We start from the raw sequence: 20,475 nt of genomic DNA on the forward strand, positions 1-20,475 counted from the left end.
GCCACAGAAACTGGCTGTGATAGGAGATGAGGGAACTTTCTCATGGGATGGAAGTGTAATAAAACTACATTTCAGTGACCCCTACATGATATAGATTTAATGAAACTCAAACTGTTCTTATAAAACATGTGGATTTTATAGAACGTTATATCTTTAAAAAGTTGTTTTCAAAATTCAAATTGAACACATAAAATTAATGAATTTTAATGTATTACCCTTACTGAGCTGATTTTAAATAATACATTTAAAACTGCATCTTATTACATGTAAATGGTATCTTAACAAAACCAATTTTTTGTGATTTTTTTTGGGGGGTATGAATTTTATTTATTTTTTTCCCCATTTATTTTTATCAGTTGCAATAAAATTGCAATACTTTACAACACTGTAGTGGTTTTTGCCATACATTGACATGAATCAGCCATGGATTTACATGTGTTCCCCTTCCCAATGCCCCCCGCCCCACCTCCCTCTCCATCCCATCCCTCTGGGTCTTCCCAGAGCACCAGCCCTGAGCACTTGACTCATACATCCAACCTGGGCTGGTGATCGGCTAACAAAACCAATTTTTTAAAAAGACCAACTCATATACTGACATCACATAAAAAATCCTATTTCATCAATAAATGTTTAACTCAATGCACAGATTTTAGTTTCCAACAATGAATGCCCTGTGCATCATCGTCACAGAGAAGAAACTTAGCTATATGTAAAACTAAATACAATTCAAAACTCAAATAGTAATGATCCCTGAATGACACAGGGTACAGGGACACCAACCTTCTGAGAAGTGGAAAATGTATAACTTATAGGAGGTTCTCCATACAGGTGACTTCTCCATATCCACAGTTCTCCATTCATGGATTCAACCAACTATGAACCCTGTAGTACTATAGTATTTACTACTGAAAAAAATCCACCTACACATGAACCTGCACAGTTCAAACCTGTGTTGTTCAAGGGTCAACTGTATGTTGGCTACTCATGAAAAACATTAACTCAGAAATTACTACCAACAACAATTTAAGCAAAAATATATAAATTCACCATTTAACTGAAACACTACTTTTCCCAATTATTCTTTATGAAGAACTAAACATACTTTTAAAATAAATTTTAAAATAAAAATAATATATTTGAAGTAAGCTTAATTCATGAAGTACAATGTAAAAAAACCTTTACAGTAGCAAAACATTTATACAGCTGACTAACCAAGTTCCTTAAGAAACAGATCAAATGCAAATATCCTGGGTTTATTTTTTAATGGAACTTCTGACAAGTCCTATAATAAGGGAATTTCTAAAATTCTACCTAATTCATGGTTTAGGTTTCAGATTAAGGAACCTTTATTTATCATCCAGAGAACTGCATTCCAAAGAAGCCACTGCTATCCTCACAGTTTTAAAACTATTTTATTTAGAATGTACTATTAAGTGCATCAGAACCCAAGCAAAATTCATTTGAAAAATATCCTCAAAGTAGAAATTAAATGAGTAAAGATTTCAAAGGGAGGCAGGAGTAACATACAGTTTAAAGGTACTTGAAGTGAACTGCTCTCAGACAAAAAAAAAAGATAGGATTCCTGTTCAATTTAACTGGGTATCAACAGGGCAATGTCAATAGCTTAGAAGACACATCTTTCTCAAATGAAAACTTTCAAAGACTTAGCAGCTTTAAACATTCCTGGCAAAAGCTGCATATAAAAGATATCAGAAACAGAAAAGACTTTAGTTTTCAAGCTCCTATTCTTAGCCTGTAATTTTAGGCCACACAATTGCCTTGAGATTAAAAATTACAAGACAACATGGAAAAAATACCGCTGCATTTGTAATTTGTTAAATATCTGTATCCTAAAATATTGATTTGCTAAAGTTTACCAAAGACTTACTTATAAAGTCTTTTACAAATAAAAGACTAGATTTAAACAGTTTTGGATCACTGTGGCTCTCCATCACAGGTGATTCTGCCTCCCACCTGTCCCCACCAGGATTCTGACAATGTCTAGATATATTCACTGTCAGGACTGGGTTGAGGGGTGCTTTTGGCATCTACATAGTAGAGGCTAGGGATATGTTGCTAAACATGCACAAGATAGCACCCCCCTGCCAAGAATGATCCAGTACAAAATATGTCAATAATACCAAAGTTGAGAGACCCTGGGGCTTCCCTGGTGGCTCAGAGAGTAGAGAATCTGCCTGCATTGTGGAAGACCAGGGTGCAATCCCTGGGCCGGGAAGACGTCCTGGAGAAAGGAATGGCTATCCACTCCAGTATCCTTGCCTGGAGAATTTCACGGACATAGGAGCCTGGTGGGCTACAGTCCATGGGGTTACAAAGAGTTGGACACAACTGAATGACTAACAGTTTCACTTTAAAAGTCCCTGAATTCAACCAAGCAATTACTAACCCAAAACTGAGGCATTCACTCATTCAATAATTTTCATTAAGTTTCTCAGACTTCCAAGACAAAACTCTTTTTCAAGTACTGTTAGTTTCTAAATAAATATGGAGGCTGAAAGATACTTAATGTCATCTAATCTACTGTTTTTCAAAATGTTCAGGGAAAGATTTATTTTAAGGGTCATCTTGGCAGTGGATGGAAAGAGCTCATTAAATGTAATAAAAACTACTGCCAAATAAATTGCCTTGTATTGCATACTAGAACCTGAATGGCAGTGCATATACAGTTTTAATAATATATTCCAGCATATACTACATTCCACCACCTCCACCACCATCACATGATTACAATCTGGCCAGAGAGACTAAACACGCATACAAAATGATAAATACTTACATTAAAAGTGGCCCAAGCAAGACTAAAAAAATGTGTAGATGGGGACTTTCCTGGCGTTCCACAGTGGTTAGGACTATGCTTTCAAACGCAGCAGTGTGGGTTAGGGATCCCTCGTCAGAAAACTAAGATCCCACATGTTGTGCACTGTGATCAAAAACAAAACCTAGAACTGTTTTAAAAAAATGTATAGACAAAACATTTAATAGTCAAATAGTATTTACTAAGTCTGTGTCCTGAACACAGTGCTACCATACTTTATACAGCTAATCCTCAAAAAAGTATACAAGTGTAAGTATTAGTGTTATACCCAACGACAAAAGAGAAAACAGGTTTAAAGAAGCAAAGTATTTTGCCCAAGGAGCACCTCAAAATAAATATTCAATGGGACTTCCTTGGTGGTCCAGTGGTTAAAAATCCACCTACCAATGCAGGGGACACAGGTTCGATCCTTGGTCCAAAAGATCCCATATGTTGGGGAGCCACAGGTACTGTGTGCCACAACTACTGAGCCTACCTGTCCGAGTGCCCATGTCAGCAACAAGAAGCCTGTGCACCAAAGCAAAAAAGTAGCCCCTGCTCTGTAGAGAAAGACTGTGCAAGAAGAAGACCCAGTGCAGCCAGAAAAAAGAATAAACATTCAACAGTTTTAACATGCACTCTTGAACACATGGTTTCAAGTTCTTTGTATCATATATTCCTTACAACATCCTCAGATGGTATTTTACAGAGGACAAAAGTAGAATGATTACTTATATGAATTTGAGTAGCAGTGATGGTGATAGGAGGTATTAGGTTGGTGCAAAAAAGTAATTGTGGTTTCATACCATGAATTTTAAATCATAACTAGGCTTAAACACATCTTTATTCATCAAAATAGGACCCATTAAAATCAACACATTTTTGCCAACAAGAAATAAGTTTGCTTATTCCTGTAGTGTAAAAATCCATGCTTCGGGATTCAATGAACTCTTGGAAAGCATTTTTTTGTCTCCTGCTGGTTGTCGAAGAGTTTTCCCTGGAAAAAGTCGTTGAGATGCTTGAAGAAGTGGAAGTCAGTAGGCGAGAGGTCAGGTGAATATGGCAGAAGAGGCAAAACGTCATAGCCCATTAATATCTTGCAATATTAAGAACTGGTGGAGGAATAAGAAATCTTTTTTTTTTTTAACCAGACGATACTAAGCTCCCTATATATCATGTAATATTCTTAAGTGAAAAGTATTATAGTTTTTATTTTTCCCCCCAGTGCGAAAATTCTCCATTTGCTTATATCAAACACAAGGCTGAAGGTCTTAGGAGATATTTAAGACCACAGACTCAGAGTAAGAACTGGTTAAAAGCCAAACAGTATCAAAGATATCAAATGGTTGGTTACTTGAACTGCCCCATTATCACCTTCAACTACTGGGTAATGAGATTAAATGCATCCAAAAGGTTAGTAAATTTCTGAAAAAAGGAATTAGAACAAAAGACAACTTACAACATTTTCAAACTGACTAGAAACGGATTTTTAAACTTGTGGGATAAAATTACTTGCAATGTGGCTTTTCAGTAATATTGCTACCAATCAAGAATATATAAGGCCTAGTTGGGAGAACAAGAACAGTCTCTGATAAGGAACAGAGCCAGTGTAAGAGATAGAAGATAAAGCCAGAATAGACTCTAAATGCAAACTAAATTGCTAGAATTTTCTCCTGCAAGCAATGGGAAACTATAGGTTTTGGAATTTAAACAGAATTGGTAACAAAGAAGTTTTTAGAAAGTTAAATCTTCTTTACACTGTAACCAGTTGATTAAGAGGAATGTAAGTAAAGCAGTCAATAGAGACAATGTTTTAATACTTTATGCATGGGAGGATAAAGGAAATAGCAGAAGGAAAGGGATAATTTCAAACAATGCTTATAATAAAGGATGATCTGACTGGCTTTGGAGACCAGGGACCAAATACAGTTCTGTAATATTGAGCGTGATAGTTGAACCTGGCAGAAATTACAGGACCTTAAAATAGGAAAACTCAGAGAATAAGGTTTTTTTCCCATGGAAAAAAAGGAGAGAACTGGAAAGACAATAAATTGCATTTTAGAAGTACTGCATTTAGAATGGGAATTCTGTCTTGCTGTTAACTGCTAGACAGGGATTCAAAGGCCAGAAATGAAAATTTGTAAGTGATTTACATATTCACATTTTTCACGTTTATTTGTAAAGCTTTTCAGTTTTTATAGTAATTCAAGCACATTATTTCATTTGATCTCCACAGGTACCCTGAAATTTGAGCAAGTCAGATATCCCCATTTCCCAGAAGATATGCAAGCACTGTAAGCTAAGTTTCAGAGCTAGAAGTTAACAGAACAGGAACTAAAAGCTAGATAAGTGAACCTTCATGTGGCTAAGTTAGCTGTCTCTGTAAAACAATACCATACTGACTACAGGCTTCCTTTAAAAAAAAAAAAACCCATTTACATCATTCTTTTACCTTTAAAACATGATAATGGGAAATTCATCTTTTCTCACTTGACTGCTTCATTTAACTTCACTGCTGTATGTCATCTGCCACCATCACTTCATGGTAAATGGAGGGGGAAACAAGAGAAACAGTGATAGACTTTATTTTCTTGGGCTCCAAAATCATTGCAGACGGTGACTTCAGCCATGAAATTAAAAGACACTTGCTCCTTGGAAGAAAACTATGACACACCTAGACAGTGTATTAAAAAGCAGACACATCACCTTGCCGACAGAGATCCACATAGTCAAAGGTATGGTTTTTCCAGCAGTCACGTATGGATGTGAGAGCTGGACCAATAAAGAAGGCTGAGCACCAAAAAACTGATGCTTTTGAACTGTGGTGTTGGAGAAGACTCTTGAGAGTCCCTTGGACTGCAAGGAGATCAAACCAGTCCATCCTAAAGGAGATCAGTCCTGGGTGTTCATTGGAAAGACTGATGTTGAAGCTGAAACTCCAATACTTTGGCCACCTGATGTGAAGAGCTAACTCATTTGAAAAGATCCTGATGCTGGGAAAGATTGAAGGCAGAAGAAGGGGATGACAGAGGATGAGATGATTGGCTGGCATCACTGACCTGATGGACATGAGTTTGAGCAAGCTCCGGCAGATAGTGAAGGACAGGGAAGCCAGGCATGCTGCAGTTTATGGGGGTCACAAAGAGTCGGACATGATTGAGCACCTGAACAACAACAAATATCAAAAATTTTAAATAAACCTTCACTAACAATTCCTTTTCTAGAAATTTATCCTATAGAGTATGTTAGGAACAATTTGGGTATGTTACTCTACTTTTTCAACTATAAAATTTTAAAAATCTAAATATAGATTAAGTATTTCTAATGAAAGTCTATCATTCTAATTGAGATGTGTCATCAGTATAAAACATGCACTAGATTTTAAAGACTCAGCATGGGGGAAAAATGGGTTTCCCTGGTGGTTCAACTGGTAAAGAACCTGACTGCAAGGCAGGAAGACCCAGGTTCAGTCCCTGGGTTGGGAAGATCCCCTGGAGAAGGGAATGGCCACCCACTCCCATATTCTTGCCTGGAGAACTCCATGGACAGGGGAGCCTGGTGGACTGGGCTGAACACTGGTGCAGAGAGTTGGACACAACGTAGTGACTAACACTTTCACACACGTTCATGGGGGGAAAAACGAATACAAAACATTTCATTATTTTTTGCATTTAATACATGCAGAGATGGTAATTTTTTAGACATTGTGTTAAACAGAATATACTATTAAGAGAGTCCCCTGGTGGTCTAGTGGTTAGAATTCCAGGTGTTAACTGCTGTGGCCCATCACTGGTGGAGGAACTGAGATCACGCAAGCTGCACAAGTGTGACAAAAAAAGAAAAAAGAAAGAAAGAAAAAGAATGTCACCTATTTCAGATTTTTTTTTAATGTAGCTACTGACATGGAATAAAAAAAGCAAGTGAATTAATTAATGGTACTTCTATATCACCCAGGGGCTTCCCTGGTGGCTCAAATGGTAAAGAACCTGCCTGCACTGCAGGAGACCCAGGTTCCATCCCTGGGCTGGGAAGATCCCCTGGAGAAGGAAATGCCAACCAACTCAGTATTCTTGCCTAGAAAATCCCATAGACAGAGGAGCCTAGCGGACTACAGTCCATGAGGTTGCAAAGAGTCAGACATGACTGAGCGACACACACACACATACATATCATCGCATTTTTATAAATGTACATAAAAACGTTTATAAAGTTATTCACAAAAAGTCCAGAAAAATGCACGGAATATTGTTTTCACTTAGTATCTCTGAAAAATAAGGATAACTTATTTATCAGGTTTTACTTCCTGTACAATTTGGACACCTTACAAAACACTGACAAAAAATGTGTTACTTTTATAATTTGAGGGGGGAAAACCACATAGATAACACTTTTTTGAAAGAAAAAATAGTGACTTTTAAAATTACAACTACCTTCTTAAAGTACAAAACATTAGCAGAAGCACCAAAGCCCTTTCAAGAGTTCTAGAACAATTAGGCAAATAGAAGGAATCAAAACATTATCCCTAAGATCCTAAACAAGTTTATAAACAATGCAACAATAAGAATTTATAAATAAATCACTTAAGCAATCATTAAAACTCTTCAGAAGTCAGGACTTCTTCTACCACACAAAAATGAACACATTACATCTGTAATTTAAAAATGACAGGAGACCAGTTTACCAAAGGAGTAACAGCATTAGTTCAAAGAAAAATTCCAAAACAGACTATTAACACTTTATAATACAGTAAGTCAAGTTCATCTTTCATCATATTAATAATACACAATCACAAACTCAAAGAATCCTAATTACCAAACTCACAGGGTTAATGTTTTTTTTCCTAGGTGCTTATTTGTATGCTTATTTTATAAAGATTTTCTCCTTCCCCTTTAATCTTAGGTTGTCAATCATTTTAGTCAGTTTCTTTCCCTGAAACCCATGGATCACAAGTTGCAGGTCTCTAAAAGTGCACTGTTAAGATATACCAACTTTTGACCTCAAGTGTTATATAGTTTACTAGAGGGAAAAATAAAAGACTCCAAAGGTCAGCAAATTAGTAGATGATTATCTCTACCTAGATGGTTTATTGGTATGCAATTCAACAATTGGCAATTAAAAAAAAAAAAATCTGCACTGTCATTGAACGAATACCAAATAATCATTTCAGAATTATCAGAACAAGAAAACTGACTAAAATAAATAATCCATAGAGAACACTTTCAGGACCAGAAGTAAAGTTATGTTATCAAAATAGGAAAGGCAAATTTGAAAAGGAAGAAGACTGATGAGGATACAAATGTCACCAAGTTTAGAATCCACTGAACTTTTAGCACTATAGAATTGGTGACTGAGGATATGAGTAATGTTTTGATTTTGACCAGTCTTAGAAGGCAGTAAAACATAAAGAGGATATTATAAGAAATAAGAATGAATGGTCAATCTGAAAGATTACTGTACAGAAATCCTATAGTTATAAAAGGTTACTAAACTATACATCCATTCAACAATGTTAAGTACTCATTTGGTCCAAAAACTTGGGATAGTCACTGGCAAGAAGATCGCTAAGGCAGAGTGTCTAAATTCTTAAGGAACTTGAATTCTAGTATGAAAAACAAGTATAAGTGTACAAGCAAACAAACAAACCCTCTACAGAACTTCAATGCTATTTGTAAGTGCTGCACTACAACTGCAGAAAATGCTTCAGGAATTACCTGTAGAAGAGCATCCTAAGAAAACTTGTATAAATGGGAAAGAGTATAAGACCCAAGGCATATATGAAAGGCTTCCATTACACACAAGGAAAAAAAGTAAACAAAACACTAATTCAAGCACTCTAACATGAGTAAAATTAAACAAATGCTTTCTAGACATAAAATTTTAAATCCCCATAATGAAACTCAACTCTAGAAACTATGCTAACTTTTTAAGCCTATTTTAAAGTATAGTAAAAATGACCTAGTGAAAAATATCCTTGACTAATGCTTGAGAGTCAATAAGAGAAACTAGTAAAGCTGAGCAGAACTTGATCTCACTACATACGTAAGCTGTTTATAAATAGAGTAACAAATTGTTTCCCCCCCGGCTGACTTTCACTATTATTTCAGAGATAAAAAAAGCTTTATTCCTCAACACAAAATTACAATTATCCATCACTGACTCAGTCTATGATAACCAATTCACACCATTCCTACAAAACTGCGTAATCAAATTATTGATAATCACACAAACTATTCAAAATATATCTATGAAAACATAATACAGTTCATTGCTAGGCCATGTAAGTATCATAAAACAGATTTGTATTCTTTCTCTTATTTATGGATAAGCATTTATGAAGTGCTTAATATATATACCAGGTACTATGCTAATCATTCTTAATACATCATTTCAATTAATCCTCAAAATAAGACTCTGAGGGGATCTGAATATTCCACTTCAAAAGGTGACATTTTTGGCAAAACGGTTATTTTGAGATAAGGCAATTTAATTTAAAAAGAGCATACAACAGAAAAAAACTGCCTTCCCCTATCAGACTTAAAAAGCAGAGCATAAATTTCCCTTTTTAAAGGTAACATGAATTTTCATTTGTAAAAGTACCAGAAAGAGGAACTCAATACTTGGAGTTGACTCTTATCAATGCAGATAACACCGACATAAATCTGCATAACAAACCTGACTAAAATAATCTTTATATTCCACTAGTTGCCCCTACATATTTACATTCCCACGATCTGCAGGCCCTAAAAAGCCTCTCTCCTTTGTCTTGTCTCTATGCCACAATTTATCACTCAGACTCATTGCTACTATGGTCTCCAATTCCTTCCTCTGTAGCCCTCCATATGCATAAGTGATAAACCATTTCTTCTGTTACTCTGTCTTCTGTCAGTTTAATTTGCAGAGCCCCAGACAAAGAACCTAGGAGGAAAGAGAAAAAGGTGTTTCCTTCCCTACAACCTCTGAATCAGGCACAAGTACAAGCCCATTCTGCAGAGAAGGAATCAGATTTTCACAGGTTAACCTGCCCAGTCACACACAAGTCAAGAAGGTATTTCAGCACCAAGCTGATTCCACAGTATGAGTACTTAATCAGTGCAAGGTTTGTAACTACGATGTCTATCAGAAAAGCCCATAATTCATCCATTCACATCTAATATTTGTAAAGAAAGCTAATTAAGAACGTGTGAAAGTTAGACACCACCACCCCCATCCATCAATAAACACATTTATGGTCAATACCGAATAAATGGAACTGTTCTGAATCTCAAATTCTCTCAGGCTACAGGAGGTGACTAGGTTAGAACAGTCTCTGGGATGAAACTTACAAGTAAGGCTAAGGTTTAATAAGTAAATGATTAAAAAGTGCAAACTGATAACATCCATCCACTACGTGCCATATTAAGCAGTGAGATACTAAAATAAAAAGACGTAGCCCCTACCCTTAAGGAGCTTACAATTTACAGGTTCAAAGTTCTTTACTTTAATTCAAGTACAATTTAAACACTAAATTAAAGATGTCTTTCCTAAAAAAAAGATTCTAATCTTACCAAAAAGACAGGGTTAAACAAGGTAAGTCTAAAGGCAGGCTAAAATACAAAGTAGAAAAATCCAAGGGCTTTGGAGAAAAATAAACTGAGTTCAAACACCTGCTATCAGTTACAACAGGAATCAGGATAAAATAATCTCTTTGAGCCTCTATTTGTTCACAAAGTTGTTAATGTTTAGAACTATATACAAAGGATAACATACTAAGAGATGGGACAAAGGATACAGTTCTGGGTAGGGTTAGGGGAAAGGAAAAATTACTGTGATTCAGCCAAATTAAATACTATTCTCACTATAAAATTGAAATATAAAAGGATAAGGCATAAAGTATAAGGGTAAGAAATCAAGTAGAAAAGAGTAAAATATAAAAAGAACACTGTCCCTTTAAGATGACTACAAAGAACCACCAAATTTCTGTTCATAAACTCTTAGGTATCTACTGATTACTTGTAAGTGAATCATTATTTTGAAAAATGTCTGCAGCTTATTTGCTTATTTGTATAGTCCTCAGATAAATCACCTGGCCAGAGGTTTAACTCTGGGGTTCACGATACAATTTCCTTGAGTGCCCTGACAGTTATATGCAATAATGAAAATGTTCTGTATCTGCATTGTGCAGTAATAACATAGCCACACTGGCCATATATGGCTAACAAGCACTTGAAATGTGGCATGTGTAACTGAAGAACTGAATTCTTAATTTTAGTTAATCCAAATTTAAATAGTCACATGTGGCTAGTGGCCTCTATACTACAGAACAGAGCTCCCGAGAAACATGTGTTCACATGCACCTTCATAAACTAAACTTACAGCAACATTCATGGTAATATTTACTCATAATAACCAAAAGTTAGAAACAACTTACCAACAGTAACACAGTTAAATAAACCTTGACAAATAATTTTTAAAAAATTATAAGTCTGCAACACTACAAAAGGAACCCTACAATTTATTTGCATATTATTTAAGCAATTCCATGATTCAGTCCATTTCAAACAACTAATAAATTCTCTTAATCCAACTTAGTCTCTAAGGGACTATCCATACTTACTTCAAAGCCAGGCCTTTGAGGGCAGTGACTTCATCTAATACTTCCTTATATCCCACCCAAAGTCTTCACATGATAAATATTCAGTATTTACCTATAATCTTCTGAATAAACTAGTTATAATGATTACTTGTAGACCAAAGAAAAACCAACTCATTCATAAGTATCATACAGATAATATAATCAATGTAAAGCTGAATTTTAAAAATCTGCTTAAAAACACTTTTCTTTCACACTAAGTATAATACAATTGCATTATAAGCTGTAACTGTGATTAAACAATAATATAAAGTTTTCTTAGTAAAATTTGATAAGACTTTGCAACAGCTTCTGCTTAAGCTGTAAGGGGAAAATGGAGAACATGGGACAAGAAAACAATTTCTGGGAGTCCAGAGGCAGACAATAACAGAGCTAACAAACCACACAACAGAGCAATGAAATCAGTACTACAAAGATAATCTGGTACATGAGGTCCAAACCCAGTCCTGCCACTAACTACTGGAGCAAAATTAATCCAACAGCCACATATGTGGCATCTCTGCCTCTGATCTGCCAAAAAGCACTCATTTTTTTTTTTTTTTTGGAGGGGCGAGGGGAGTTAAAATTGCAAATCCAGCTCTATCTGGACAGAAATTCAGAAAGAAAGAAAAACTTTCTAAAGCATCCCTTATGTCCCAAACATTACACAAAAATGAGCACCTGAATATAAGTACTTTTAAAGTACAACCAAATCCTAGCAGAGCACCCAGTTCAGTTCACTCACAGAAGTCAGTCAATTAATTTAAATATATACAATCTTACAGGCACTTCTGAAGCACTCAAGATACAGAAAACCTACTTCTTAGGTCATATCAAAATAATGCATTTTAAGTGACATTATCAAACATTTTTTGTGACAATGTAAAATCCTCAAAACAAGAAATTATATTTTAACACAAACTCTTGATTTTTCATGTGAAGCTTCTGATACTACTGTGAAGCCAAACAGTTACAATTTACATGTCCAATAAGCATAATTCAAAAGATAATTTAGCTAGAAATATAAATACAACCATAATTTCTAATATTTGGACAACTACACACTGTAAAATAACATAAAATGGCGTGGTGGTGGAAGCAAATACTTATTAAGTATCTACTACATGTCAGAATATTTTGCTCAGTACCTTCCATACCCTATTTTATCTTTTTCAATCATCTTGCTAGATGGCAACCTGTTAAAGATAAGGAAAATGAAGGCGTGGCTGGGAATTAGAGCACTGACTAACCTTCCAACTCAGCTGAACCTCAAGTCTTTCTGCTACATTATTATCATTATTTTCATTTTTCCTGCTGACTTTTGCCCAAAATCAAAATAGGCAAATTAAGCCCACAGGCCAAATAAGGCATACCTTGTTTTTATCAACAAAGTTTTACTGGAACACAGATTCATTTGGCCATCTTTGCACTGTAACAGCAGAGTTGGGTACCTGCAACAGAACTGGTACAATCTGCAAAGCTTAAAACATTTACTACCTGGCCTTTTACAGAAATTTGCCAACCCCTGTCTTAAATTATCAAAAATGCAAAGAACCTCAGAGGCCTCAAAACTTCAATGTTTAGCATCTTTAAGACAACTGTTAACTTAAGAAAAGAAGGAACTTCAAAATTACATGAGAGAAACTGCTTGAAACTTTATGTTTAAATCATGATAAGCTCAAATTTATAAAAATGATAAAATTAAATAGCTTGATTATGAAGTTACTGAACCCTTGTTATTTGTTTTGAAGGGAAGATGGTAAGGTATGGGATCTCCGTTTGGGATCTCAGTACCCCGACCAGGGATGGAACCTGTGCCTCCTCCTGCAGGGGAAGTGCAGAGTACTAGCCTGCCAGGGAATTCCCCATGACACCTCATTCTTAACAATTAAACTGTCTTCTGTAGTAGGAACTGATGGAGGAAAAAACCTCACAATTCACCATATTAAAACATATTTAATAAGCATGTATCTTTTTACTATGTACCTACATTTTTTCAAGAAGAACATCTTCAGTGTAGCAAAACAGAGCCTGGTATTTTAAGTAGTTTATACTTGACTTCACACTTTTTAATATATTCACTGAATTCATTACACTTGGATCAAACCAAACATTTATGTGATTACTCAAAGGTCTATAGTTGATTTTCTTGTGTTGAAGGAGCTTTCTTCCCCCCACACCCCCCGCCGTGGTATGTGCAATTCCCAGTGCTTTCATTCCAAGCAAAAAATCTCCCAATTAAATAATTTTATCTTCACTCAAAATATACTTCACTATCCAAATACACTTAAACAATTTGCTTAAATTAAGCATGAGGAAATGCTTGATTACAGTGTTATAAACATTTTCTTTCTTCATTTAGTAATTTTAAACAGGAGTCCTATAGTGGTAAAGTACAGTCTATAAACTCCAGTATAGATAGATCAAGAAGTCCTACAACATATGAAATATACATAACTGTTAATGAATACCTTGATTTTGCTGACTTTATAAACACTTTCACAAAATCTTATATTCAGTTTCCTCTTTATTTTTAAGGAAAATGTCAATATCAAAGGAAAATAACCCAAAATTATTTAGTTTGCAACAACTCTGGAGTTATTCCCAAAAACACACAAGGCCACATCAACATTGAAAAATTAATCAGTGTAACTCACCATATTAACAGATTAAAAAAATTCAAATGGTCACCTCAATAGATGCAGAAAGGCATCTGACAAAATTCAACATTGATTCATAATTAAAAACACAAACAAACAACCCCCCTCAAACTCTCAGCCACCTCAGAACAGAAGGAAATTTCCTTAATCTGATTTAGAGAATCTACAAAATGACTTACATCTAGCATTAATTACACTTTGAAGGTGAAAGACTGAATGCTCTAAGATTGTGAACAAGGCAAGGATGTTCCCTTTCAACCCTACTAATCACTGGAAGTCCTAGACACTGCAAAAAGTCAAGGGAAAAAAGACATACAGGAAAGGAAGGTAGGTTTCTCTATTCATAAATGACACGACTGCCTCCTTAGACAAATTCCAAGATATCTACAGGAAAAAGCTCCTAGAAGTTATAAATGAATTTAATAAAAACTCAGAATACAAAGGCAACATATAAAAACTGATGCATTTCTACATACTAGCAATGGTCAACTGGAAAGACAAGGTGTTAAAAATGACATCTGCAATAGGACTAAAAAACTGAAATACTTAGGTATAGAACTAATAAAACATTTGCAGGATCTACATGTTGAAAACTACAAAACACTCATGAAAGAAATAAAAGACCTAAATAGAGAGCAACAACATGTTCATAGATTGGAAAACTCTATTTTGTTAAGATGTCAATTATCAAACTAATCTACAACAATCTCAAAATCCTCAGTTCAGTTCAGTCACTCAATCATGTTCAACTCTTTGTGACCCCATGGAATGCAGCACGCCAGGCCTCCCTGTCCATCACCAACTCCCGGAGTTTACTCAGACTCATGTCCATTCAGTCAGTGATGCCATCCAACCATCTCATCCTCTGTCATCCCCTTCTCTCGCATTCAGTCTTTCCCAGCATCAGGGTCTTTTCCAGTGAGTCAGCTCTTCGCATCAGGTGGCCAAAGTATCGGAGTTTCAGCTTCAGCATCAGTCCTTCCGATGAATATTCAGGACTGATTTCCTTTAGGATGGACTGGTTGGATCTCCTTGCAGTCCAAGGGACTCTCAAGTCTTCTCCAACACCACAGTTCAAAAGCATCAACTCTTTGGCGCTCAGCTTTCTTTATGGTCCACCTCTCACATCCATACATGACCACTGGAAAAACCATAGCTTCGACTAGATGGACCTTTTTGGCAAAGTAGTGTCTCTGCTTTTTAATATGCTGTCTAGGTTGGTCGTAACTTTTCTTCCAAGGAGCAAGCATCTTTTAATTTCATGGCTGCAGTCACCATCTGCAGTGATTTTGGAGCCCAAAAAAATAAAGTCTGACACTGTTTCCCCATCTATTTGCCATGAAATGATGGGACCAGATGCCGTGATCTTAGTTTTCTGAATGTTGAGTTTTAAGCAAACTTTTTCCCTCTCCTCTTTCACTTTCATCAAGAGGCTCTTTAGTTCTTCTTCACTTTCTGCCATAAGGGTGGTGTCATCTGCATATATCAGGTTATTGACGTTTCTCCCAGCAATCCTGATTCCAGCTTGTGCTTCATCCAGCCCACATCCAGTTTCTCATGATGTACTCTGCATATGTTAAATAAGCAGAGTGACAATATACAGGCTTGACATGCTCCTTTTCCTGTTTGGAACCAGTCTGTTGTTCCATGTCCAGTTCTAACTGTTGCTTCCTGACCTGCAAAATCCTAGCAAAATTTATACATATTTATAGCAATAAGCTGATTCTAAAATGTAGGGAGAAGTACTAAGATAGCTAAAACAATTTTGAAAAAAAAAAAGTTAGAGAACTCACATTACCTGATCTCAAAACTGAATTTTAAAGCTGTATTAATCAAGACACTGTGATACTGTCAGAAAACAAAAAAAGTCAAATACAACAATGGAACACACAGGAGGCTAGAAAGGAACCCACACAAAAGTGGTCAAACGGTTTTTGACCAAGAGACAAAGACATGTCAATGGAGAAGAGTCTTTTTCACAAACAGACATGGGAACAACTGGACAAACAGATGAAACTCAACTTACACCTCTACACAAAAAGTAACTAAAAAGTATAACACAGATCTAAAGGTAAAATATATAATTTATAGAAGAAGACATAGGAGAAAATCTTTGTGATTCTGGTTTGGCAAAGAGTTCTTTATACAATGCCAAAACTGAGACTCATAAAAGAAAATACTGATACTGTGCACTTAACCAAAATTTAAAACTTCTGTACTTCAAAAGACACAGCTGAGAAGGAAGGAAAAGGCAGGTCACAGACTGGAAGAAACTCTTTGCAAACCACATATCTGACAAAGGACTAGAAAAAAATCAGACAATAAGAAAATTAAATTTAAAAATGGAAAAAGATTTGGAACTTGGACACTTCACCAAAGATATGCAGATGGCAAGTAAGCACAGAAGAGATGCTAATCAATATTCACGAGAAAAACTGAAATAAAAACCACAATGAAATACTGCTATATATTTACCTATTACAATGACTAAAATTAAAAAGAGTGATCATACCAAGTGTTGATGAGAACGTAAAGTAACTAGAATACTAATACACCACCATTGAGAATATAATTTAGCCTCTTTGGAAAATGTCTCTTACAGCATATAGTTTCCTATACTACTGTGACAAGTTGCCACAAATTTAGTGGCTTAAAACAACGTAAACTTATTATTTTACAGTTCTGTAGGTTAAATAACTGACACAGGTCTCTCTGGATGAAAATCAAGTTGTTGGCAGAACTCCATCCTTTTCAGGAGGTCTAAAGATTAATCCATTTCCTAGCCTTTTCCAGAGACCATATTTTTTTAGCTTATGCCCCAAATTCTCCAACCTCAAAACCAAGAAAACTCTGCATCTCTCTGTCCCTGCTCCCACTGTTAAACCTTTCTACCTTCTCTTTTAAGGTGCTTTTAAGAACCTTTGTGATACACTAGTCACAGCACCTGGATAACCTCAGGATAAACTGTATTTTAAAGTCAGTTGATTAATTCCAGCTACAACTTTAATTCACTTTTGTCATGTAACCTAATTTATTCATAGTTTCCAGGAAGCAGAACATCTCTGTGGGCCACTATTCTACCTATTTTTAAAATTAAACATACACTTCCCACATGACCCAGACATTTCACTTGGAGGTGCTTATCCAAGAGAAATGAAGGCTTGTGTTCACATAAAAACTTGCTGACCAAGATTTATAGCAGCTTTATTCATAGTCCAAACAAAAAACTCAAATGTCTTTCAACTGGTAGATGGATAAATTGTGATACATCCATGCACTGGAACACTACATTCAGCAATATAAAGAATTGTTAATACACTCAACATGAACAAACACTCAAAAGTATTATGCTAAATTAAAGAAACCAGACTCAAAAGGCTAAACACTATATAATTCCATTACCTGATATTCTAGAAAAGCCAAATTACAGGGAAAGACAATAATCAATATCAGTTGCCAGCAGTTAAAGACTATAAAAGAGCAGCTCAAGGGAATTTCAGGTGCTGGAACTGTTACTGGGAGTCTCAATTTTGGTAGTTGCATAGCTCTGTGTATCTGTCAAAATAACTGTACAACAGAAAGAGTTAATTTCACTTCACCAAAATTAAAAATAAAGTTAAGGCCTTTGTGAAAGAAGGAAAATAATTGTATCATTTCTCACCCATCTGACTGGCACAAATAAAAAAATCTGACAACGCCAATCTGGCAATTCTAAATGTGGATAAGGGTGACTCATATACTGTTGGCAGGTCTGTAAACTGTTACAACTTTAGAGTCTTATTTGACAGCCAGCAAAGTTGAAAATGCACATCAACCTATGGCCCAGCAATTCATCCCAGAGAAAACTTTACAAATGTGTTCAAGGAGATATGCACACGGATGTTCACTAAACATTGTCTGAAACACTGAAAAACTGAGAATAACCCTTCAGTGAAGGAATGAATTAATTGTGGTTAGTGGTTATTTAAAAAAGAAAAGGAAAAAATGCATAAGGGAAAAAAAATCAACTCTGCTGGCTCCATGTATGATTTTTGAGAAGGGTTTAACTTATCAGTTTATTTAACAATAGTATATAATGAAAAGAACACTGTACTGGAAATCTGAAGGCAAGCATTTTAACATTTAGTTCCAACTCTGCTGCTAACTAATCTATCTATACACCTCACTTTCCTTTTCTTGGAAAATGAAGAGGTTAGACTATACAAAGACTAAGATTATTTCCAACTCAACAAGGATACTGATACGAAAAATGGGCCAAATTTCTTGTATGTCTGTGATGAGCTTTTTAAATATATAATAATCATTCAGAAAGATCATATAAACTCCTAAACTCACCCTACTAACTTAGTGGTAGTGATTTAGTCGCTAAGTCATGTCCAACTCTTGCAATCCCATGGACTGTAGCTTGCCAGGCAGGGTCCTCCGGATTCTCCCAGCAATACTGGAGTGGGTAGCCATTTCCTTCTCCAGAGGATCTTCCCGACCCAGGAATCAACCCAGGTCTCCTGCACTTTAGGCAGATTTTTTACCGATTGAGCTATGAGGGAAGTCCTACTACGTTGGGCAACCCTCAAGTAAAATTTGCATATCCTTTTGTAGTTTATCATTCTAAAATACGTTAATATTAATGAGTCAATCTTCTCAAGTTCTAGTCTGTGTGGCCAAATGTCATTCAACTACATGGTAAGATTTACTTTAACAAAGATAAAATGATGAACTTCTTTCTGTATTTTTCTACAGAGTTCCTACACTATAAGAGCTTCCGCTTGCTACAATAGTATAAAAAGCCTTTTAAAACCTGTAACATGCAAATCTACAGAAATTTAGTAAATAGTCAGTAGTTTACAATCCAAAAGAGTTTATTTAACAATTTCATTATCCCAATACTTACACTTCAAAGACACCAATAACCAGCATGCCACTTGTTCCTATTGAAGAATTTATTAGGATATTAATTTCCGGTATAAACCAAAAGCATAATTAGAACACTATCATTAACATGTAACACTTAAAAAAAAACAAATATTAACACCTTTCACCTTGTCATTAAAATCGAAATTTCAAAATTTTTGTTCCAAGGGCTTACCAAATCTAAATTTTTACGATTCTAAACGAGAACGGAGAACACACACTATGTAGTACTTCTAAAAACCTCCTAGGTACGAGATTTTAATTTGAACGTCAACTGCCAAGAAAAACCTTTCGACGGAAACCTAAATTCTGAACATCTTACTGTATGTCGATCAACTAGACAGAAGGTGAGTTATTATCATTAGGAAGTTACATAATTTGTACCCAAGACTGTTTAAACCCTCTCGTTAAACGCAGCTGACAACAATTTACAGGCTTCCAACTTCAACTTGCAAACTTAAATTATCAGAAACCATGAACGGGATTAGACTTTTCTTTAAAAATGGTTACAAGGAAGTAAGAACTGTTTATTTGTTTCAAGACTGCAGCGAGGAGCCGAATACCAGCAGCTGAGTCAGGCAGAGAAACGACGACTACATTCCGTCTACCAAAGGAAAGTGTTCTTCGCCCCGCCAAGATCCCCGACCCGGCCTGGAGAGAGTCCGGAGAGTTGCGAACCCCGAGGCGCGGGCGCAGAGGACAGGCGCCTCCCTGCACCTCGGGCAGGGCGGGCAGGAGACCTGCTGTGGTGGGTCGTTAGCCAAGGCAGAGGGAGCGGGCACCGCCAAGCAGCGTTCCTCCGAGGGACAAAGGTTGAGCTGACACCCTCCGCTGCCGGCCGGGCTCCCGCTGCCTGAAGCAGCCCGCGAAGCAACCCGGGGTCCCGCCCTGGCCCGCGCGTGGGGGAGGGGGTGAGCGCGGCCGCGCCTCCCCCAGCCGCTCGCGAGGACCTGTTGATTAAGACCTCCACACCGAGCCGCCGCCGGTCAGCCTCTTACCTCCGCGCCACGGCGACTGCCGCTCCTCCCGCCCCGGCCTCCTCTAAACACTGCAGAAACGACAGCTTCCCAGCGGCACTTAAACTACCGGATAAAGAATCCAGAAACTCTCGATTCCCTACCTCACAATCTTAAATCCCCGCCCCCGCCCCACCGCCAGTCGCCGCCGTCGCCGCCTGCGACTCCACCTCGAGACCGCGCGAGACCGGCCCCCGCGGCTGCCGCGAGACCGCGCACGCGCTCCCGGGACTCTGGCGCAGTGGGCGCGCCTATCCCAGCCGCTCCTCTGCACGCCTGCCCGCTGTTTGGCAGAGAGGCTGGCGCGATTCGCCCAATCCCGAGCCGGCGCGGAGAGCGGGCCCGCTCATTGGTCCGCTCTGCAGCTCCTGAGGGGCCGGCCGCGCGCACTCGCGCGCCTCAAGTGGAAAACGCGAAGTGTTTCGGGCTTTCAGGCTCTAGGGAACTGCTTTTGGCTTGAGCTCA

The 20,475-nt window shown here is 37.0% G+C and overlaps 1 protein-coding gene across 8 annotated transcripts in view; it reads right to left on the reverse strand.

Annotated features, from left to right (window-relative positions):
- The window catches only part of PALS1 (protein associated with LIN7 1, MAGUK p55 family member), a 73,056-nt gene extending 52,917 nt beyond the window's left edge, over positions 1-20,139 (reverse strand). For 2 of the 8 annotated variants that reach the window (XM_061156845.1, XM_061156839.1), the window contains exons 1-4: positions 19,993-20,123; positions 18,975-19,011; positions 5,875-5,979; positions 5,268-5,353 (exon numbers count right to left, since the gene is read on the reverse strand). The gene's annotated coding sequence lies outside the window, so the exon portion shown is untranslated. Of the gene's footprint in view, positions 1-5,267; positions 5,354-5,874; positions 5,980-18,974; positions 19,012-19,992 lie in introns of all 8 variants that reach the window. The other 6 variants (XM_061156846.1, XM_061156841.1, XM_061156844.1 and 3 more) reach the window with 4 other exon arrangements.
- Positions 20,140-20,475: the final 336 nt, after the last annotated feature.

This window comes from Dama dama, chromosome 12 (assembly GCF_033118175.1).
Source record: "Dama dama isolate Ldn47 chromosome 12, ASM3311817v1, whole genome shotgun sequence".
NCBI classification, from domain to species: Eukaryota; Metazoa; Chordata; class Mammalia; order Artiodactyla; family Cervidae; genus Dama; species Dama dama.